The 22081-nt window shown below is 39.0% G+C and overlaps 1 long non-coding RNA gene across 1 annotated transcript; it reads left to right on the forward strand.

The window, feature by feature from the left end:
• The first annotated feature begins 381 nt into the window (after positions 1-381).
• LOC128843348 (uncharacterized) lies at positions 382-21336 on the forward strand. The gene is made up of 4 exons (XR_008446227.1): positions 382-422; positions 14460-14561; positions 15267-15401; positions 17397-21336. It is a non-coding gene; the product is annotated as an uncharacterized LOC128843348 (long non-coding RNA).
• The last annotated feature ends 745 nt before the right edge of the window (positions 21337-22081 follow it).

The following is a 22081-nucleotide window of genomic DNA, read 5'->3' on the forward strand; positions in this document are numbered from 1 at the left end:
AGGATGGAAGAAACATTATAGCCAAATTACAGAGCTTTGCCAAATGGAGATTATAATGAAAACCCTGAAAAACATTTAACTTTGGTTATGATAGCGGGCACCCAGTATTAATTTGTTGCATAAGGGTTTACTTTAGTAAACTCATCACATAAAATGCAGGGTAGAATTTGTGTCAACAATTCCACTGATATTTAAGGGAAACTAAAAATATAAAAGCATCAAGCTTTTAAACAAATATTTTTCCCCCTCATCAGGAAATGCTTGCAAAATACATGAACAACAGCGCCCTCTACATTTGGAAACCCTACGATGATTAAAAACAGACTTTAGTACTTGCAAAAGGAAGCCTTTTAAAGTCAATAGTAGCCAGTTGCAGCAGCTGTTTTGGGGGGCCGAGGGGTGTTATGATGAGTTTCTAAGAGGTATGTAGCATTATAAAATTACACATTACCATGTTTTATTTAGAGTTACAAGAGTTCCCTTAGTATAGTAATAAAAATAATAAAGTGTACAATAGACGTTATGTTACACTTTTCAATTCCCTAAAACATAGTTTAGACACACAGTATAACTTTTTTGAAAGGGAATATATTGCACAGCATTGTTTGGCTTTTAAAATATTTGCACTCTAGTCTTTTAATGTTATTTTTACTATTTTATTTAGAAGTGTAAGTATTAGTTTCCTTTGTTGATTAGATATATAGTTATGATATTCTCGGAATATGCAGTAAAGTCAGGGACTAGTCTAAAAGAATGTCTGTGTGAATCTTTACACATAATGACTGAAATTAAATTTGGAGCTAATTGTAATATTTTTTCAGATCTCAAAGTGCAATTAGCCAGGGAAGTATATGCTATTGATAATTTCATCATTTGAACAATGCATTTTCATGTTATAAACACTACACAAAGAAATACACTCATTCTTCCTGTGTGAGAAGTTTTTATATGGTATTTCTTAATCAACAAAAAATTAAAAACAAATATTTTCCTGGTATCTATATAGTCATTTAGCATAATTGAGATGCTAATTAACTTAGTACTATTCTGAGTATATACATGTAAAAAGTATGGGATGTTTTGTAATTTTAAAGTAGCTATTTTAGTTATTTTCAAACTGAAAAAATATTTTCTTTAAGCCAATGGCAGTGTGCATTTTATTAACAGTGTATATATAAATATAGAAAAATAAATGCAAAACATGTTGAAATAGTTAATTTAAAAACAATAATATTTTTAGCCCTTCAAAGTCCGATATACTTTAATTCTTTATCATTATATTACGTCTTGCTTAACTAACTAATTCTTCCTTTTTAATATGCAATTAGCATCTAATAGCTTTTGCACATAGAAAGCAAGATTTAAATGTGCTCAGGATTCTTTTTACATTGCACTACTTGGAAAAATACATTTCAAAGGAATATCTTTACAAAATTGAAGTTGTGTGGGTTTTGTGTGTAAAATGGAACATAAGGCTATCAGTGCTTAGGATGTTATATTAACACAGACAAAACTTACATTTTAAATTTACTAATTTAAAAAAGAAAAACTGTCTCTTTGGCTAAACAATTTAGGACAGCGAGAAATGTCTAAAATCATTACATTTCTGCAGATCTGCCATAGAAACGTAAGAGGAATGTAAAGACATGTCTGAGTATTAATATAAGCTTAGATTATTGCAGTTAAAGTGATTTAACAATCAAGCAACAATAGTTCTTTGTTATAGTTCTACTTTTATGCCATTTAGGTTGCCACTTTGAAAAATATGAAGCCATGTACTAAATTTACAAAGACAAAGCACCAATGGCTCTAAGTAGCACTGTGTTCATTTTAAGAGCAAATTAAAAGAGTGGAAGAATGGTACAAATAATTGTTTCATATGTTCGTTGCTTGTGACTACTGTAATCATCCAGGCTGATTTACAAATGTAGACTTGTAGGTTTCTCAGCTTCCTGCAGTGTAGAAGACTGTTACTTTGGCACTCACACTCATGCCCTTGTAATCACCACTCAAAACTGTGCCCTGGTACTTCCAATTCCCAGTCTCTTGATTGAACACCTCATTCTGTGCTAACAAGGTGTCCAAGGTATTTGAACAGGGGCTGCAGTAGGAAAATTGTTAATGGTTTTGCTCATTAAGAGTTGCAGCACTAGTTTTGGTAATTTGGTAACTGTCTAAATTGCAAGTTGATTTTTTCCCACTTCATTTTAAAGAATGATGCTAAAATGGGAGACGAGTGACATAAACAGCTACAAACCCCCAGGAGAGTGGTTAAATGGCTGTATTTGTATTAATGCAAAGATTATTTTCACAGGGTAAATGGTATTATTTTATTTCTGAGATTATATTTTAAAGTTATTGACAAATATAAAACAAGTATAAAAAGAAAACATAAATGAAGAAAGATACACAAAAAGAGAATCACATCTCTATGAAACAGCCTGAAGTTCTCACAGAAATTGTTTAAAAAACAAGCCTATTTCATTAGATAGTAACAAAAAGTTACCAAGAATTCCAATTGGGCTTTACTGGGATCTTGCAAACACCAGGGTTTAAATCAGGAGTAAGTTTGTTGAAGTCAAAGAAGTTACATCAGTATAAAACTTGTTTAAGCGAGATTGCGATGTGGCTTTAAGAGTCTTAAATAATCCTCCTGAAACAGTGTAAATTAAGAGGAAAATATTTTATGTTCACAAAGGGCCTGATCCTGCAAACCTTAATCAAACAAAAGTCTCATTGACTTTGAGAGGAATTTTACTCAAGTAAGGAGTGCAGGAGTTGTGCCACAACACAGCTATATAGACTAATTAAGGTATATTTTACAAAATACAGCTAAGGAATTTATCTACTTATAAATTTAATGTCTCACTTGAGCTTATTGATTTTCGTCCATGGGCTGTTTAAAATTATAAACATCATCAGGTCAGATTCTGTTCTCAGTTACATATCTTAAACTCAAAATAATTCCACTGAGTATTCTGAGAGTAGAATTTATCCTGTGGAAAATAATTTAAAAATGGGGGTGGGGGTTGGCAAGTTACTTTAAGAAGGAAAGAAAAAAATAAATGTGTTACGTAGGTTTTATTTCCCCACTAAAGTTTAAAGTATCACCAAGAACATGAGGTCTAGTCTCTCTCTCTCTCTCTCTCTCTCCCCCTCTGAATTAAAAGTAGTTTCAGGTATTGCCCCTGCCCCGAATCCTCCTGCCAATTTTTGTGATTTTACAATCACATATACCTAATCTTAAAAAATGTTTTTCTCTCCTCTCCTGCTGCCTAAAAGATGCACACAAACACCAGAGGAAAGTGACTGACTATAAAAAGGAAACACTAATACTGATCATGAAAAAATATTGTCAAATGCACACAGTAAAAACAAACTGAAAAGAGAATGTTTTTTTCTAATTTCTCTCCATTACAGTAATCTTAAAAGTTCCTTGTAACAACACTAGGCAAAGCATTTTCAGACAAAAGTGTGCCTTTTAAGTTGACAGTGTCCTTTTAGGTTATGGTTCAAAGTTGTTTACTGAACAAGCACCAATTTAAATTGAAATAGGAAAAATGTAAAAAAAAACAAAAACAAAAAAACCCCAAAGTTTTGCCATGATAGACATATTAACACTATTTGGCCTTTGCAAAAATGTTCCAAACAGCAGGCAATGCTAATCTAATTTAGCGATAGCACAATCCCACTCATTCCTTCTTGAACCAATGCTTTTTTCAGAAACTTATGCCAGCTACAAAATCAGTGTTCAAAAAATCACTCTCTCCACTTGCTGGCTTATTTCTCCAAGGTACACATTTTATTCTTTAATGGTGTGTGTGTGTGTGTGTGTGAGCTGAATTAAAAGAACAAAACGAAAGCATCATTTTATTTACAGTGCTGATATATTTTGTTTAGAAATATTGTGTGCATAAATATGTCCACATTGTGTATTGAACAAAACATTTTTATACATACTGTAAAAGTATAGCACAATCTGTTAATTGCATTCAAATGAAGGAATCTATTACTTTTAAAAGCATCTTAAGTATTTTATAGTAATTCCTGGTTTTGTTTAGATTCCATATTTTTTTAAAAGAATATGAATTTATATTTGACTGAAGATGGAAGTTGTGCTAATGTGCAGAAGGCAAAGGACTATTTTAATATAATTTATGTAGCTTTTTTTTTTTTCTGTGTGCCCATTTTGTTCTTATCTGACTGCAACATGGTGGTTGCTAAAATTGTAGTAATAATTTCCTGGAATCAGAGTCTGTCTGAATTTCAGTTTCTGATCAGTTTAGTTCTGCACTAGAAAGGGTAGTTTTTTCCACAGACTTGTTTTGTTGTTCCCATGGAATTGAGTGTTTAGATAAAACTACACCTATATAAATCTGAAACTTCTCTTTCTGAGCTGTTGAATGCTGACCATGACTTGTGCATAGAAATATAGAAATAATGGCATCTTACTATGTAAGGATTCTTTTTCACGAATCAAGCCCAACATTATTTGAATTAATTCTGGTCTCATCATTTTAATATATTATCATTATTGTTCTTTACAAAAAACCAAACAAACAAATAAACAAAAAACAAAAACCCCACAGTTCATGGATATAATAGCAATACCTGTTTGACCTACTTTCCCCAATTTTTTTTGTCTTTATCAAAGAGCAAGAATTGCAGTGGCTACTGTTCACTGATAATTAGATATATTCAATCGGTATAAAAAGATAGTGTGTAAAGTGTACAAATTACAAAGTGTACTATTGTTTCATAGACCACAAGAGTTAATTTATTTTTACCTTGAAAACTCAGTGACTGCTGAAGCAATCAATGAACAATTCTATCAGAAATCTTTATGAAAAAAATCAAAATTCTCATCTAATTATAGTCCATCATACATCTAAGTATTATCTGATTGAACTTAGTATCTATGTTACCCACAAAGGACACTGCATTTGAGGTCCATCCTAAGAGTGCCAACACAAAACTTCCACTAAAAGTTAATGCAAAATACCCAATGCTGAAGTACTTCCCCAACCATACTTCAGCTAACAGAATGAGTACAGGATACTGTGCAATAGCTGCAGTCTAAAAAAAAATTTTTTTGCCAGTATTTTCATAACTGTAGTTTCCCCTCTTCTTTTCTTTGCTCCACCCAGACCTAATTTTGCTCCCCAGGGTGTTGTCTGGGTATCTAACCATGGGGTGATGTGTGGAATGGGGAGGGAGAAGTTATTTTCTTGCCAGGACAGAGAGCTGCAACCACTGGTGTAACCCTAATGTGATCCCCTTTTCAGGGGGAGAATAGGAGGTTGTGCATAACAGGTCCTCCACCCCAGCCTCTAGCTGCACTCCACTTCCATCTCCTCCCTACATGCTAGTGGACAAAGAGTCCCAACAGGGATGATCTCTGCTCCATTCAGATGGTTTGTATCCCAAATCCATCCCGTTCAGTGGCACTACCATGGTTCCATTGCCAAATTAAACTTCATGCCTCTGGATTAGGGGCAGTATGTGCACATTAAGCACAGACACACTGGAATAGAAAAGGCTGCAGCTCTACCTTTATATTGCAGCGATTGCTACTGCAGTTGAAAGGAACCTGACATACCAGACTAGTTGAGACAGAAGATATGACATTCTTCCTACTGTCATTTAAGTCAATGGGAATTTGCCATTGACCTAAGCAAAAGCAGAACTGGGCCCTCCCTTTTCTCCCCCCCCCCCCCGCTTGGTTTTTTCACCTTGAGAAAAGAATGAGTAGGAACTTTGTGGGCTCAAGTAGTCAAGTTAAGCACTCGGTGATGTCCCCGGTGCTGAGAGGAATTAACCTTCAAGGCCACTTTCTTAATGCAAGAATGCAGGATAAAAAAGGGCTGGACTTTGGATAATGTGTGTATAGGTCTGAGGAGAGGTAGGCTTAAATCTGACCCTGTGCTTGCAAATGAGTCTCAGAGGTTTGCACTCCCATGTTTGGCCTGACTCTCCAACCAGGCAGGAGTAACTCAGAAGCCATGCAGAAATTCTCTATTACATGATCAGGTGTCTTGGCATTTCCTATCCTGCTTGTCACTTTATACTGTGTGCTTATGTGTGCCAACAGTCCACACACGCTCTGCAAAAGATGGAGCCCAAAGTATTAAATTGTTTTTAAATTGGCACTGTTGATTTTTAAATCCCTGGATGGTTTACACATTGGCTATATTCAATAACTTTGCAAGTGAATGTAATGGTAGCAGTGGGAGCAGTTCTATGAAGTTGAAGGAAATTGCTGCATGACTAATTTCAACTATCCTGGGCTACCTCCTCCATCTTGGAAATACTATTTTAAAAAATGTTGTGTACTTTTATGTCTGAGACATTAGGATGGCCTGTGTGTTTCCTTATGGGGGATTGGTGACTGGCCAATCAGGGATGTTCACTTAAACCTTTTACAATAACTCAGAGAACTCTCGCACTCCATGCATGAGTAACTATTTTATACCAGGCTTATTAACAATTCCAGCTTTAAATGTAAACATAGTTACAGTCACCAGTACTGAACTGATAACAGAACTGGACAGATGGGCTACAACCCATCACAGTGTTAATGTCCACATTTTTCTCTCCTATTGCTTAAAATAATTGCTCATTTTACATACTTTTGCAATCCTTGATGAGACCATCTAACTCCCTAAAGGATAAATCCATGTTTTTTGCAGAGAATTTAAGGGGGAGGAGTCAGAACTACTGTAGCTTTTGGGTTCAGTTTGTTCCTTACTTTGAGCGGCAGTGTAATGTCCAGTGTGTGCCCATTTGCAGTAGCCTTTGCTTTTTGGATATGAATTATGGAACGAGAGGAATATGGGCAAAAGTCTCATTCCATATCGACAACAACAAGTACAGCATGAGCCATTCAGGTTCTCAGATAAACTGCACTGTGCTGGATTAGAGACACTCTGGTACCTTTATAGGAAACATTTTAGCAGAAGCATTTTTGGTCAAGAATCATTGGTGAATCTATCAACTGAGGAGCCAAAGATTTTTTGCCAGTTTGCCAGATTTTTTTCTAGTATTTTTTAAGACTCTTTAGTTCTCTCTCCTATGCATTTGACACTGCTCTTTCCTGATTTTAATCAAAAGTTACTTTTGGTTAGAATGGTTACTTGCATTGCATAGATGTGATAGCAGGAGAAAGGCACTGGAATTCCTTCTTCCCTTTTGCTTTTGCTTAGTGTGCAGTGTGGAGGGGCAAATGTTGGCCCCTGTAAAAGACTATAGCAATATCTGCTGCTGTATGAGCTCCCAGAGCCTCACGCACAAGGCATCTGGAGCTTCCTCTGGGGCAGGGTGCCTTTCCTCACTGTGGTTTAAAGCTACATTCTGCCTTAAAGCTTACTGCTTAGATTTTGTGTAATTGGCTTTGAATGAAATTTGCCTTGCTACCCCGCTAGTGTGCAGCGGAGTAGGACAGGGCACAACTGTTTTCTCTTCACTTCTTGCATATTGGGGAGTTTGGGGATGGAATATTGCAATACCCTCAGTGTGGGCTGTGCCTTAAAGGCATAACTGAGCTCTAAATACTTTGATTTCATTCATGATATGTGGCATGGAAGCCGCAGGGTCAAAGATCATTATCTAAATATCATCTGTTTATATAATGCTACATTTAGAGCCCCAGCATGTATAACACACAAGCCAACATTACATAACACATTTGTGGTAATGTTACTTCTTTAGGAATCTAATCCATAATTTAATAGGCCTCACTAGTAGGATTTTTTCCTTGCTATTCGGTCTAAATTGTCCCTTGCTTAATTTCATCCTATCATTCCTAATTATACCTCATTTTTACTACACCCAGATACTCTACTTCATTAATGTACATAGCCCCCAATCTACACGTCCTGTCGTCTCTATTTGGCCACGCCAGACATATTCAGATTTTTAAATCTTGCTATTGTGAAACAGAACAAGAAAATGGATCAATGTAATAATTTAGGGTTTGATCCTGCTCTGCCTGAAATCAGTAACACAACATCCAATTGGAGCAGGCTCAGATCCTTTGCTGATTCCCTTTCTGGCATATTCAGTGGCTAACACATTATCATCTATCTATCTATCTAATCTTTAAAAGATAAATGTTATATTTGGTGAACTAAAAGAAAGAAGAGAATACCTTTCAGCAACAAGCATGGAAATGTGCATATGGAACACATGTTGGAATTTCTTGAATCCTGAGAAGAAAAATCTGAGCCATACAATAAACCTGGACTATATTTATTTGTGTCTTCTAGATAAGCAATTTCCATTGTGATGTGTTATCTCAGAAATTGGATTATGGAAAATTGAGAATAATGGGCCGTATCATGCCTTCAGTCCACGTGCAGAACTCACACTGATGTCAATAGGCACTTCCTTTACAGACTGAGGCCCATATATAACCCATAGAATCAAGACGAGATTTTTCACATATATAACGACAAAATTAATGGAGCATTGTAATCCATTTTAAGATCTAATGAAATACACCCTGATTTAAATAGCAATTAAACAGAGAGATGTCAATAGACATTGATGAGTTTCCACATGAAGACAACAAAATTCCTGCCACCACTATACAGCCTTTGAGGGGTAATGGCTCATAGACTCTAAAAACACATTTACTCAGAGCATTATTGATTAAACATCTATGGAGGCTTAAATGTGTGAATTATACTTCAGTAGTAACATATAATTTACACATCCAAAATTGGATCTGTTTTGGAAAGATGGAAGCATCCCACATGATGAACTTCAGAATTACCTAATGGCATCCAGTTTTAAATAATGTTAACCCCTTTATTCAGTTCTGTTATTTGAATGTTCCAAGGAGTCAGAATTCAGATGAATCATATCAAACCTCACTTGCTTACTGAAGTTAGTTTCACCTGACCCTGCTACCAATTTAGCCCTATACAGTACAATAATTTTGGATAGAGCTTGTATGAAAGGTTTTATGCAATAACCAGGGCCTGGATACTCCACAGTGTAAAGGGACAAAATTTCACAGCAGCAACTTCTAAATTCTGCAGCAGCACCCCCACATTCCATGGTAATATTAATTTATTCTAGTGCTATGAAACATCTTTCATTCCCTTACTCCTACCCCCCCTGAAAATGTACATAACCGTGGCTACTAGTTGAAAATACCCTTTGACATAACATTTTTGGATGATTATTTTAATTGGGATTATTTGCAAACGTGTTTTAGGTTATACTCTCCAGGCAGCCCAGTTCCACTCGTCAGGGTTTAGCTTTCATGATGTTGTCCAGGTGACCCAGCTGGCTTCAGCAGCTTATCTTCCTTAGCTTACCCAGGCCCCAACTGCTCCACTGATCTCCAGTGGGCCTTGCTCACCAGCCTACACTTCTCCCCTACACCCTGGCTGCATTCATTTGCTGAAAGCTGGACTCTATTTCTTGTTCCACAGTATTCTGCTGCTAGAATAGTGCGGGTTGGGGGTGCATGATAATCCAATTAATGCCTCCTTGTGTTGACACCTGTGGAACCAGAGACAGCTACAGGCAGGTCCTGGCATAGCAGGGAGAGAGAAAGGAGAATGACTGCTGCCTACCTGATACAAAATGGTGAATTCCATGGCACCTTGGAAAAATGCCAAATTATAGTCTGTAACTGCAGAGTCCAGAGGCACTCTTAGAGCTAGTATTTTAGGCTCTCCAAGGCTCAGGCAGAAGACACTGCTTTGGCTGGTTCATATTTTCAAGAATTTGTCTTAAATTTTAGGGCTAGTGCGATCGGGGTGCCCACCCCACACAAGCCCTGAGAGCAGGTTAACTTTATATGCTGCACCTGGAGGGGAACCAGGGATTGATAAATCTTAATGGCAAATGAAACCTGCTAGAGGAGGAACTAAGATAGGATTATAAAACAGGAAGTGAGAGCAAGAAGAGGCTGTAGGGAGTCTTCAGTCACTGTCTGGGGGGCAGAGTGAGGTGAGGATGGTACCCAAGGAGTAGAATAAGCCCTGGGATCCTAGCCTTGAAAGAAGGGTCAACCCAAGGAAATTACAGGGAAGAAATGCTGAGAAGGAGGGGTAGGAAGAAGTCCAGGGAGGCAGCAGCAAGGGGTTTGACAGAAGAGACCTTGGCTGCTAGTTCTAGGGTCATCAGTACTACTGGCCAGTCAGAGGGCTGGTGACTCTGAATACAATCACACAGCCGGATTTAAAAGCCCGGCTGTAAACTGAGGGGAAGGGGAAAGGGAGGGGGAAAGTGAAGGGGAAGAGGGCACTTGTTGTGACCTACAGGATCCCCTAGTAGCTGCCATTTATCCCTAGTAAATTCTATAAGCTCTTTCCATAACAGCTAAGTGCAGACTTGATGGTAAAATCTGACTCTAAATGCTATGCTTGCTTATGCACTTGTTTCCTGCTTTTCTGGGTGTCAACATACCAAAACAGGCTGTTTGAAAAGTATAAAGGAACTATGCTCAACCTCTAACATCTAAACTGATTTCAACTCTTGTTTCCAGATCCTAATAGGTGCACTGTGAAACCCTGTTAGAAGGAAAAGGATTTTGTTTCTTTACAACAACTTCTCTATACACAGTTTTCATATAATAGGAAAGCGCTTTGTGAGCTCAAGATTCCCTTTTCTTCACCCTTTGCATTTGGGGGCTCTGGAAAGCCATAATATAACTTTGCTCCTTGTCAGCAGCAGCTATAGCAAGAGCTCTTCAATCCCTACTGGGAGTAGCTGCAGCAAACTCAGAAGGCCCTGATTATTCCTTACCCCTTCCCCTAAAGGATACATCCCACATCTACCCCTGTTTAAAGATGTGTATAATCTTCTGATCCTCTAGCTTAGCTCAAAGCACCCCATTTAGACAATTCTGTTAAAGAACCTCCATATCACCTCCAGATGGCATACTTAGGTAGCAAGAAGCAAAAGAGAGTCCTGTGGCACCTTTAAGACTAACAGATGTATTGGAGCATAAGCTTTCGTGGGTGAATGCCCACTTCGTCGGATGCATGTAATGGAAATTTCCAAGGCAGGTATAAATATGCTGGCCAGAATCAGTCTGGAGATAATGAGGTTAGTTCAATCAGGGAGGGTGAGGTCCTCTGCTAGCAGTTGAAGAGTGAACACCAAGGGAGGAGAAACTGCTTCTGTAGTTGGATAGCCATTCACAGTCTTTGTTTAATCCTGATCTGATGGTGTCAAATTTGCAAATGAACTGAAGCTCAGCAGTTTCTTTTTGGAGCCTGGTCCTGAAGTTTTTTTGCTGTAAGATGGCTACCTTTACATCTGCTATTGTGTGGCCAGGGAGGTTGAAGTGTTCTCTTACAGGTTTTTGTATATTGCCATTCCTGATATCTGACTTGTGTCCATTTATCCTTTTACGTAGTGACTGTCCAGTTTGGCCAATGTACATAGCAGAGGGGCATTGCTGGCACATGATGGCATATATAACATTGGTGGACATGCAGGTGAATGAACTGGTGATGTTGTAGCTGATCTGGTTAGGTCCTGTGATGGTGTTGTTGGTGTAGATATGTGGGCAGAGTTGGCATCGAGGTTTGTTGCATGGATTGATTCCTGAGTTAGAGTTGTTATGGTGCGGTGTGTGGTTGCTGGTGAGGATATGCTTCAGGTTGGCAGGTTGTCTGTGGGCGAGGACTGGCCTGCCTCCCAAGGTCTGTGAAAGAGAGGGATCATTGTCCAGGATGGGTTGTAGATCACTGATGATGCGTTGGAGAGGTTTAAGCTGAGGACTGTAGGTGATGGCCAGTGGAGTTCTGTTGGTTTCTTTCTTGGGCTTGTCTTGTAGCAGGAGGCTTCTGGGTACACGTCTGGCTCGGTTGATTTGTTTCCTTATTTCCTTGTGCGGGTATCATAGTTTTGAGAATGTTTGGTGAAGATCTTGTAGGTGTTGGCCAAGCACCGAGGTACAACCGCATCTGCTCCAACCCCTCAGACAGAGACCAACACCTACAACTAACACGGCTACCCCTCTGATACTAGGTAGCAAGAATAAGCTTCAGTCATAGGCACTGACTATCTCATGACAGATCCAACAGTCCAGCCCCCTGGTTTTGATCTTCTATGCTATGTGTGGGTAAAGCTCACTGGCGTCAGATATAGAGTGATTAGAAGTGCTGCAAATGACTATAGTGGGACCTCTGTGACTCTTCTCTTTGTCGCTGTGGCCAGTTAGAAGACGTAGATCATAACTTGCAGGCTATATCCATTGGCAAGGGCTGCCTGGTTCCCTCATTGACTTGCAAAATGCCCTTCCCTCAGCTATTGAATGGTTAAGACATTTAGACTAATAGGCTTGACTTTAATGTCTATTTAAAAGCAATCACAATAATAATAATTAATTAATAATAAATAATTTAAAAAGGATACAGGCAACTTCTCATTTTATCTCCCTGCTCTGATCAAAGTTTGCCCCTGGGAATGTAGCACTGATCTCCCGCGCTTGTCTGCAGAGTGGAACCCACTTAATTCAGTCTGGTGAAACTTCATGATAAGCAGTAAAGCATCCCTATCAGAGGAATGGAAGTCATTTAGAATGAACAGAAGCAATTTACTCTGTTCTTTCCTTTTTGCCATAAGTCACATTTTACTATGACCAAGTTTGCTACAAGCAGATTCAACTATATTTCTTATGGGTTGAAGCTACTGTTTCCAGACTAATTTGCTTTTTACCTTTATTATTTCAAAACTGTACTGTGTGTGGATGTGGTCTTGTTTCTGGGTCCATTTCCCCCTCCATTAGAACAGTTTTTCTCCTTTATTCCTTCTTGTGATATTGTTCAAAGGCTTCTTGTGATGGTTTGAAAAAAGTTATTGATTGTTAGATCATTCCTCTCATTCATTCAGATGTTTTCTGGTCCCCAGATGGAAACACCAAAGCTGCTGTACTGGAATTCACGATTGACTTTTGTCTCTGGATTATCAGGACCCCTGAATCCAAGGTCTCTGAATCCAGGCTCTCCCTTTTTTCCTCTATTATGTGTTAAAATTGTTATTTTAACAACTCAAAAGAAGTTCTGGAACCTGTATCTGACAAGGATCAGGAGTAGCAGATCATATGGTTGCTTTTCCTGAACTATTTTTCTAATCTATCTTCTGTTCTTCAGTAGTTTGTTTCTTTCAATTCTTCAGTAGGACCATCAGAATTCTGAGACACGATCATCTTGGTCCGTCTTTCTCCTTCCCTCTGCTGTGATTATTCCTGCTCTGGTCATTCATTTTATGTAAGAGGGCTAGAATCTGCCTGACAAATTAGTATTTTTCAAATCCAGCCTTTTCTGGCCACCAGCCATCTGCTCAAACAAAGAAGAAAGTGGGGAAGATTGCCATATTTTAAATGCCTTTCACCCTATCCTTCAAGGAAAGCCTCTTTTTTAAAAATTCAAACTTGTGATCCAAAGAAAATTATTGTACAGACTGTTTCCTTTCCATTCAAGTTTATTTATACCCCCTTCTTGTCTAAGGGTATAATTATGAATGATCTAAGCTTGTAGTAAAAAACCTAAATTAAAAAATACATCTGTTGTAAGGACTATTCCACCAGAAACCTTGAAAATGTTATCCTGTCTGTATATCCATATATCTACTCTCTCTCTCTAGGTTTATTGTCATCCTTTATATGTTCCAGAGTTAAATAGGTATTAGATCTTTTGCTGTATATCTTATCTGCTTTAAATGTTGACAAAAAGGAATGAAACAACATGAGAATCTGAGGTTATTTTGTATTTATTACTCATATTGGTTTTCCATTACTTTTTTTACTTGTGGAAAATTATGGAAATGTAACTGCATTGTTTTCCGCATTGTATATGTGGAAGTAAGAATTAGTTAGGAAAAAATATTTAAACTGTAAAACCTCTTGCAAAGAAAAAATGATACATTGCTCTCATTAGAAAACTAGGTGTGTTCCAGGCAGTAAATCATAACTACTTCATCCAAACTTTCCCATCATGCCTTAAGAAGCAACATCAAAACACATTTTTAATTAAGGCCAACACTGTCCCAACATTTGCTTTAAATATGAGGACGAAAGAGCAGCAGAAAAGGACATTATTCCTTAATTCCTTTGAAGCTGTCTCTTGACATGTAGCTCAAGGGAGGGCAATACCACATGTATGGTGGGTTCCTGGCACATTCTTCATGTAGCGGAAGAAGCTGTGTAATGTTTTCCCCGTTTACGTTTTGCATGATTAATAATCTTGTTTTTCAGTTCATTTTAAAAACATTACAGTGTAAAGATTCCGTTAAGATGCTGTAACATTAATTAACGTCATACACTCTTCTTCTTTCATTTTATTTGCATTGGCTTTTTTGTTTATCAAATGGTGAGTTGTGAAAATTATTCCTTTACCCTGCAGTTTTGCCTTTTTATCACCTATATATTATTCCATGCTAATACTGAAAGGTTAAATGCTATAATTATTTATGCTAATTTTAATTTTCCCTAGTGTCATAGGCAGTACAAATGAAGCAGCAGCAATTGATTATACCTCACTGACAGCATAAAACAGAACAAACATACAGTTCCTTCCATGAAAAGCCCATGCCAGGTAATTCATAGTTAAGTGGTTGTGGCATCATGAAAACACCAGTCAAAACCAACTAATAATGATGATATGAATATTTATTTTGTGCCTAATTTTGGATGCAAGTCACTTTGATAAATAACTTTCCTTGGTGCTTTTGTGCCTAAAGAAATGGGATGGAAAATATATTTATTTTTAAAACTTTGTGGAGTTAAATATTAGGGTTACATTCTGGCTTTTGGTTGCCAAGAGGGAGTGGAATTTTTGCAGTCAAGTGTTGTTTCCCTGATCCATTCTGTTCGTCCAGGAAGATGTAGACCTAATAGGTAAGGGTTTAGGGGACAGGACCTGGTTTCATCTCCCTCAGTATTACACATTATGACAGGTCCAAAGCAGGAAAAGCATACATTACCACCCAAATGCCTGCTTCTGAGTGTCTGCAGGTAGTCAGGTTTTGTTGGGGGCTTTGGTCATGTCACCAAACCACTTTGGGCCCAAGGTGTATCACCAGGCACATTAGCCGGGCCCTTCCACTTAGTTCTCAGTGGAGTACCAGGTCACCCTTCTTTGCATCCTGCATGGCTCAGGTAGAGTGAGCAAAAACTCTACAAGTCCCCCCATTCTTTCCCCATAGAATATCCATCCAAGACCTGGCAGAATTTAACCCTTTCTGAGGAGACCTAAATTTATTTCTTAATTATTATTCCTTTATTATTTATTTGCCCACAGAATGGAAGCCCTGGACAAACACAAAAGGAGGCATGGTCCCTGCCCCTCTCAGGCGGAACAGTGGCTCAGTCTCTACCATGGCACCATCTGCACTGTAAAAGGACAAAACAGAAAGACAGAGATTAGGGAAAAGAGGTACAATAACGTAAAGTGTCCAGGTGGTGACTGGTCTTTTTTGATAATACAACGTTTTAAGATCATAATGGTATAGATGGTCAGCTCCACTGAAAGAGGAGCAGAAGAGACATTATACCATGTTCCCCCTGATCCTGATCCTGGGGCTGGCAGGGGACCATTTCACTCCCAACCACTGAACTGAAACAGAGCTGTTCTGACAACAGCTGGAACAGTCCTCTAGGGTCTGTCTTGCAAGCCCAGGGTCACCAGCAAGCTCCAGGCTATTCCACACAAACCCAACATGAAGTGGGAAAATTGATGGCACAGAGCTGACTATGCTCATACCACCAAGGAATTCCCATATTTGACAGGCAGCTTTAAGACTCCTTAAGGCTCCAGGGGATTTCCCTTTAGGACAGTTTTAAGTCTCTTTTGTGCTGCTGGGGCAATGACTTAAGCAGAAGATCCAGCACAATGTTTTGAGAGCTTTTCCTGTTGCCCAAGTACCCCAAAACAAGCTGCAATCATCTGGCATCACAGTAGAAAGGGGCCTTAAGATGGGATTTGATTGCAAAGAGGATAGTGGTGTTATGGACCGGTTCAGGAAGGGTATTCTGTGAACAGAGCGAATGTGGACGAAAGTGAGGGAGAAGCAAATGGGGCACTGAGAATGGAATTATTGGCTGATTAGAGGAGAAATAGGTAACATAGTAAGAGACAAGGGCAAGCAGGGAGGGTCAGAATTGTGCAAGACCTTGAATTTAGGGACAAGATTCTAGAAATGAAGAACAAAATGTTCCATCTTACCCTCTGTGCATTGAGAGCTAAGAAGCAAAGACTTAAGTGGAAGCTTTTCAAAAATACCTAAGGGATTTAATTGCACAAGTCCCATTGAAAGTTAATGGGCCTTTTGTTTCTAAATCTGTCAGCGTACTTTTGCAAATCTTTTCATAAAAATCAAATAGTGGTACTTCCACTCCAGCCTTTCAAATGTCTAGACCTTGCCAAAATTCTGTGCAACAAACAGTAAAAATATGAAACAGGTTTGTACTTATATTACCCTACAGGAAAACACAAATTGTGCAGATCTCAACTTTACTCAACTACATAATTTTAACGAAGAAATACATTAATGAATAGAGGTAGATGAATTACCAAAAAGTTAGGATATTCAGCTTCAATTACAATACACTGATTTAAAGGAGACTCTTTTTTTCTGTGTAGCACTATTGCTGTCTGACTCAGAATTAGTGAAATACAGATTGGTTGCTTTAGCACAGATGCTTTCTTTTACTCTCCCATAAGGCATAATAGAAAGAAAACAAAACATCCTATTTTATCAATAAACAATGACAACAACAACCTACTGACTTAGATATGTCATATCGACACCCATTGCAAAAAGTTATTTTTCTGGCCCATAATTTACAGTTCTTTCATTTTACTTTTCCCCCTAAAAGGGTGAAGATTCCATTCTATTACAATTGATCTTTATTTGGAAAGAATAAAGGGTGGAGCAGGCTGACAACTTTATTTGGCTAATGATTAATATTTTTGCTTTGTTTTGGCCTGAAGGATAACCACAAAGTATTAGACAAGGGCGTGATGAAATATGGTTTGCAAGCAGTTTTAGTTCAGTCTTGAAAATGCAAGGCACTAAATCCATGAGGCTATGTCAAAACCAGATCACTAGTTCTAGTAACCAGTTCTAGCTAAAATTTAGCTCATTTTGCTTGAGAATTCTTAATACACAATGGACGAGTGCCCCCTAGCTATATGTATGGATGAACCCCCATGTGCACAGATATCACCCATTGTGAATGGAACAGTGGCTCTGCCTCTACTGGGGCACCCTCTTTCCCCAGAACCTGTGGATTGAGGTGTGTGCTGGAGAAGAGGTGGAGACTGGGCAAGTAATGGGAGGTCAGGGTGTATGTGTGAAAGGGTACCTCTGGCTACCTGGAAATTAGAGAAGATAATGTTATCTGGTGCTCCTTTATCTTTCCTGTATAGCCAGATTCGGTGAGCCAGAGGCAGCTGCAGACAGAAAGTCCCTGAGGAAAATCTCCAATGGATCAGTGCTGCCAGGAGCCATGGCGGAGAGGGTGCTTCATGGATCCCTTACGGCTGGTGCAGAGGCACAGTGCTTCCATTCAAATGGTTCTGGCCTCTAGTGGCTTCCCCAGCATCTTCTAGGGTTGAAACCAGCTCTGACTGCCTTTTCCACAAGGAAGCAAACCACCCCCCTGTGCTGTGATGGTGTTGTCAGTGAATCCTTGCAGAGGAAACACCCTTGTAGTCCCATTTCACAGATTTTTCCATTACAGGGGATGGCCAATTTAAGCTCCACTATATTTACAAACTCTTTTATAATAGCTATATATATAACAGATTTTTTGCCTAGTCCAACTTTTTGCTATTTCAGCGAGAAGCAGTATTAAGGATTTATATTTTATTTTTTTAATTACTAATCTCTGTAGAGGGAAATTAATTATGTTGCATGTGGTCACACATCATGCCAGGAATAACATTTAGCGTATATAGTTTAACTCAGTAGACCATTTTAAAAAATCTTTTTCTAAAGTTTAGTTTTAGTTTGGGGACTATGGAGTGTTTAACTTACCTTCAGGAGGATATTTTGTATAAAAATATCATGAAACTGGGCTACTAGAATATCAGCCATGCTTGACTGATACTAACCATATGAAAAAATGTATAAGACATCTAAATTTAATATGAGAACTACAGTTAAACTGACACATTTTTCTTCTAAAATGGATGTCCAAACTTTAAAGAGGCTGATGTTATTCTTCTTAAGGTCCAAATATATTTTTGGAGACTGGGTGCCTACTATTTGCATTAATGAATACCTCAGGGAAAGCAGGGGGGGGAATAATTTTTCCTAAATGCTAGTGTAGGTTAGAGGAAAATTTGAAAAATAATTTTAAATCAAGATGCCTGGGATCTTGTCTGAGTAAAGGAGTGAAGTTTTCAGGGAAGCCTCTTTGTATGTTTCCCTGTACTTTCTCACTGCATACTTAGGCCAAAACCAAGCTGGCCTGAAAACTAGGATTATTTTCTAGCATTTGGTGAAGAATGTGTGCTAAATGCAGCAGAGTAACCTATCAAATGTAAACACTAAAACAAATTAATAGTATTTTAGACAAAAACCAGTGCTTCAGGACCAGTTGTTATGTATTGGAGAGTTGGTTTACCTGTATCTATGTTTATACATCTACAGATATATTACATCATCTAACTATCAAGAGTATATGCATAAGGAGAATTACCTCTGCTCAGGGGATGAAGAAACTCTACATACACAAAATGGCTGCTAAGCAGCTATTTCTGTCCAGAAGAGGAAGGAAGTGGCCTCAGTTCATGTTATGCCTCATCTCTATCTCCAATGTGTCCCCCTTTCCCATTGTACCTGTAGCAGAAGGCAATGCACACAGGGGAGGAGTAGGTAATGAACAAGCCCTATGCAATCCAGTGTAGCTTATGGAGCAGGCATTCCTTCACTGGGTAGTCTGTTTTCTCCCCAATGGCCTGATCCAAAGTCCACCAAATTCAGTAGAAAAAATCCTGTTGACTTCAATGGGTTTTGGATCAGTCGCCAAAACTGGTGCTCGAGCAGTTTGTTTCATGGGATACGTAGGGAACATCTCTGGATGGTGGGCCCCATTGAGTTAAGGATATTACAAATAAATGAGCTAATTCTATGCAGAAGGATTTATAGTAAGCGAAGTATTTTCTGCTGTTATTGGGATCCCAGGACATGCACAGCCTCATTAATAGTATCCTGTGACGTGCTTTGTGTGTGTAGTGAGTCATACAAAATTCAAATAAGAAAAACTATTTATTAATTTGCTTACAAATTATCCTTTCATACACTTACATTTTTGTTTTAAAAATATTTGTGTTTTAAATCTCATTTCAGTGGTTTACTGTAGTCTCCCATTGGGTGTTTCATTTTTTCCCGACACTATTCTTCATTATTAGTAATGGAGTAGCAACTCCAAAGCACTGAAAAGAAGTGGATATGCTATTTACTTTTGTTCCCCCTACTTCTGCAGTCTGTTTGGATGGCTGTGCATTGGTTAGCTAAGAAATAGCAGTAGGATGTAGTTTAATTGGCTAAGTTATTAAATTAATTTTCAGAGCTGTGGACAGAGTTTCAAGTAAATGCTTGTATTCATCTGTGTGCAAGAGTGAATGTGATGCACAAAAAGATAAATACCTGACTACTCTAGGTCTTTAAAATCTGAAATATGCATGATACGACACTAACCATTAGAAGAAGGGGTTATGTTTGAAGGGCCAGAATCATGTTTTGTGTTGCAAGCCCCTGATGACAGTAAGTCTGCTTGGAGCAAGGTCATAGAGGCACAATCCACCTGCGTGCCACATTCTGCCAGGGATCTGAGCCACACAATGCATTCCCAAAATTGAATGAGGCAGGACTGGAAGTGGGAGCAGGGAGAGGGCAGGACAGATGCTGTGATACAAAAACCTCAACCACGGCTGCTAATCTGCTGAGTCCACAGCCTATCATACGGACCAAAATTATCTCATTGTTTCCTTTTACTGCTCCATTGGTCTGTCTGCATCCATCTGTTGTCTCTTGTCTTATACTTTGACGGTAAGCTCTTTGCAGCAGGAACCTTCTTTTTGTTGTATGTTTATACAGAATCAAGCAGAAGTAGCAGGTTGGAGGATGAATTCAACAGAAGCAACACCATAGCTGGAAATATATCACAGTACCAACTAAAAGATACTACATAGGAGTACCTTCTATTGTCCAAGTCATTAAAATCCCCCATCACTCATATTGGAAGAAGGCACCCATGACCACAGTCTTGTTACACCTCCTGCTTAACCTCCATAGTTCAGCAATAGGATTCAGAAAAATTCAGAAATTTTTTCAATTTGAGCAGAAAATTGGGTTTTCAACTACATGAAATATTCTATTGAAAATTCCAACTTTTTGTAAAAACCAAACAAACCTTAACACACAAAAACATTTCAGTTTTTCAACAAAAAGTTGAAATTTTCCATTGTGGGAGTGTGTAAAAAACATTTTCCAACCAGCTCTAGTCAGCAATTATCTTCTGTTACTTCTCATGAAATGAAAGCCTTCCAATACAAGTATTTTATGTTCAGGTGTAAAGGAAGATTCTGAGAGGTGATGATGTTTCTGGGGCCAACAGTCCACAATTCCAACTGACCCTTTTGCCTGGCTCTCGCTTTGAAGAGAACTTGTCCCTCAGTTTAGACAGATTTGAGGTTTAACCAATTCACGACAACTTGGAATCAATTGGAAAACAACAAGGAAAACCAGTGGTGTAAATATACATCACAGACACATTTGTAAATCATTAGGGCCAAATCCTGAGAAGTACTGAACACCTGAAGTGCTGCTGACACCTAGTAGGAGTTACAGGAGTCCACAGGAGTTCCTGCACTCTTACACACAATCTTCCCCTGAGCAGAGGAAAGTATATTAACACAAATATAACAAACATATCAGCATAAATATCTAGGGGGCTGCTAAACCCAAGGCTGTGAGTTCAATCCTGAGGGGGCCATTTAGAGATCTGGAGCAAAAAAAAAGTCTGGGGATTGGTCCTGCTTTGAGCAAGGGGTTGGACTAGATCATCTCCTGAGGTCCTTTCCAACCCTGATAGTCTATGTCTATGTTAACTCAGAAATGTCAACAGGTCATTTGTTCTTGCTTCTCATTTTAACTCTTGTCATTTAAAAAAAACCTGAAGTTATTTACTCTCAAACAATAATGAAAGAGTCAAAATAACATCGCTTTTGGAAAGGTAACTGCCAGAAGGTATTATTTCATTAATGTAGTATTCATGATTCTGAAATTCAGGATTAATTTTAAAATTTCCATCAAAAATTGCTAAAGGATTCTTTCAATAAAGTCTCTTAAGGAACTGTGTACTTAAAATCAAGATCTGGATCAATTTCTGTGGATATGATAATGTATATTCTTCTTCTATATATAAAACTTTTAAAGGATTTAGAGCAGGGGTGGGCAAACTACAGCCTGCCAGCCTTTTAATCCGGCCCTCAAGCTCCCACTGGGGTCTGGGGCTTGCCCTGCTCCAGTGGTCCAGTTGGGGAGCAGGGTTGGGGGCCGCTCTATGTGGCTCCCCGGAAGATTGGGGGCCAGTCCACGTGGCTCTCAGAAGCAGTGGCATGGTCTTGCTCCGGCGCTCCAGCTGGGGACCAGGGTTGGGGGCTGGTCCACACATCTCCCGGAAGCAGCGGCATGTCCCCCCTTGGCTCCTACATGTAGGTGCAGCCAGGGGGCTCCACTCTGCATGATGCCCCCACCCCAAGCGCTGCTCCTGCAGCTCCCATTGGCCAGGAATTGCAGCCAATGGGAGCTGCAGGGATGGCGCCTGTGGACAGGGAAGAGTGCAGAGCTGCCTGGCTGTGCCTTCGTGTAGGAGGCGGAGAAGGGACATGCCGCTGCTTTCAGGAGTCGCTTGAGGTAAGCGCTGCCTGGAGCCCCCTCCTGCATCCTGAACTCCTCATTTCTGGCCCCACCCCAGAGCCTGCATCCCCAACCAGAGCCCTCACCCCGTTCTGCACCACAACCCCAATTTTGTGAGCATTCATGGCCTGCCATACAATTTCTATTCCCAGATGTGGCCCTCAGGCCAAAATGTTTGCCCACC

This window comes from Malaclemys terrapin, chromosome 9 (genome assembly GCF_027887155.1).
Source record: "Malaclemys terrapin pileata isolate rMalTer1 chromosome 9, rMalTer1.hap1, whole genome shotgun sequence".
In the NCBI taxonomy this organism is placed as follows: domain Eukaryota; kingdom Metazoa; phylum Chordata; order Testudines; family Emydidae; genus Malaclemys; species Malaclemys terrapin.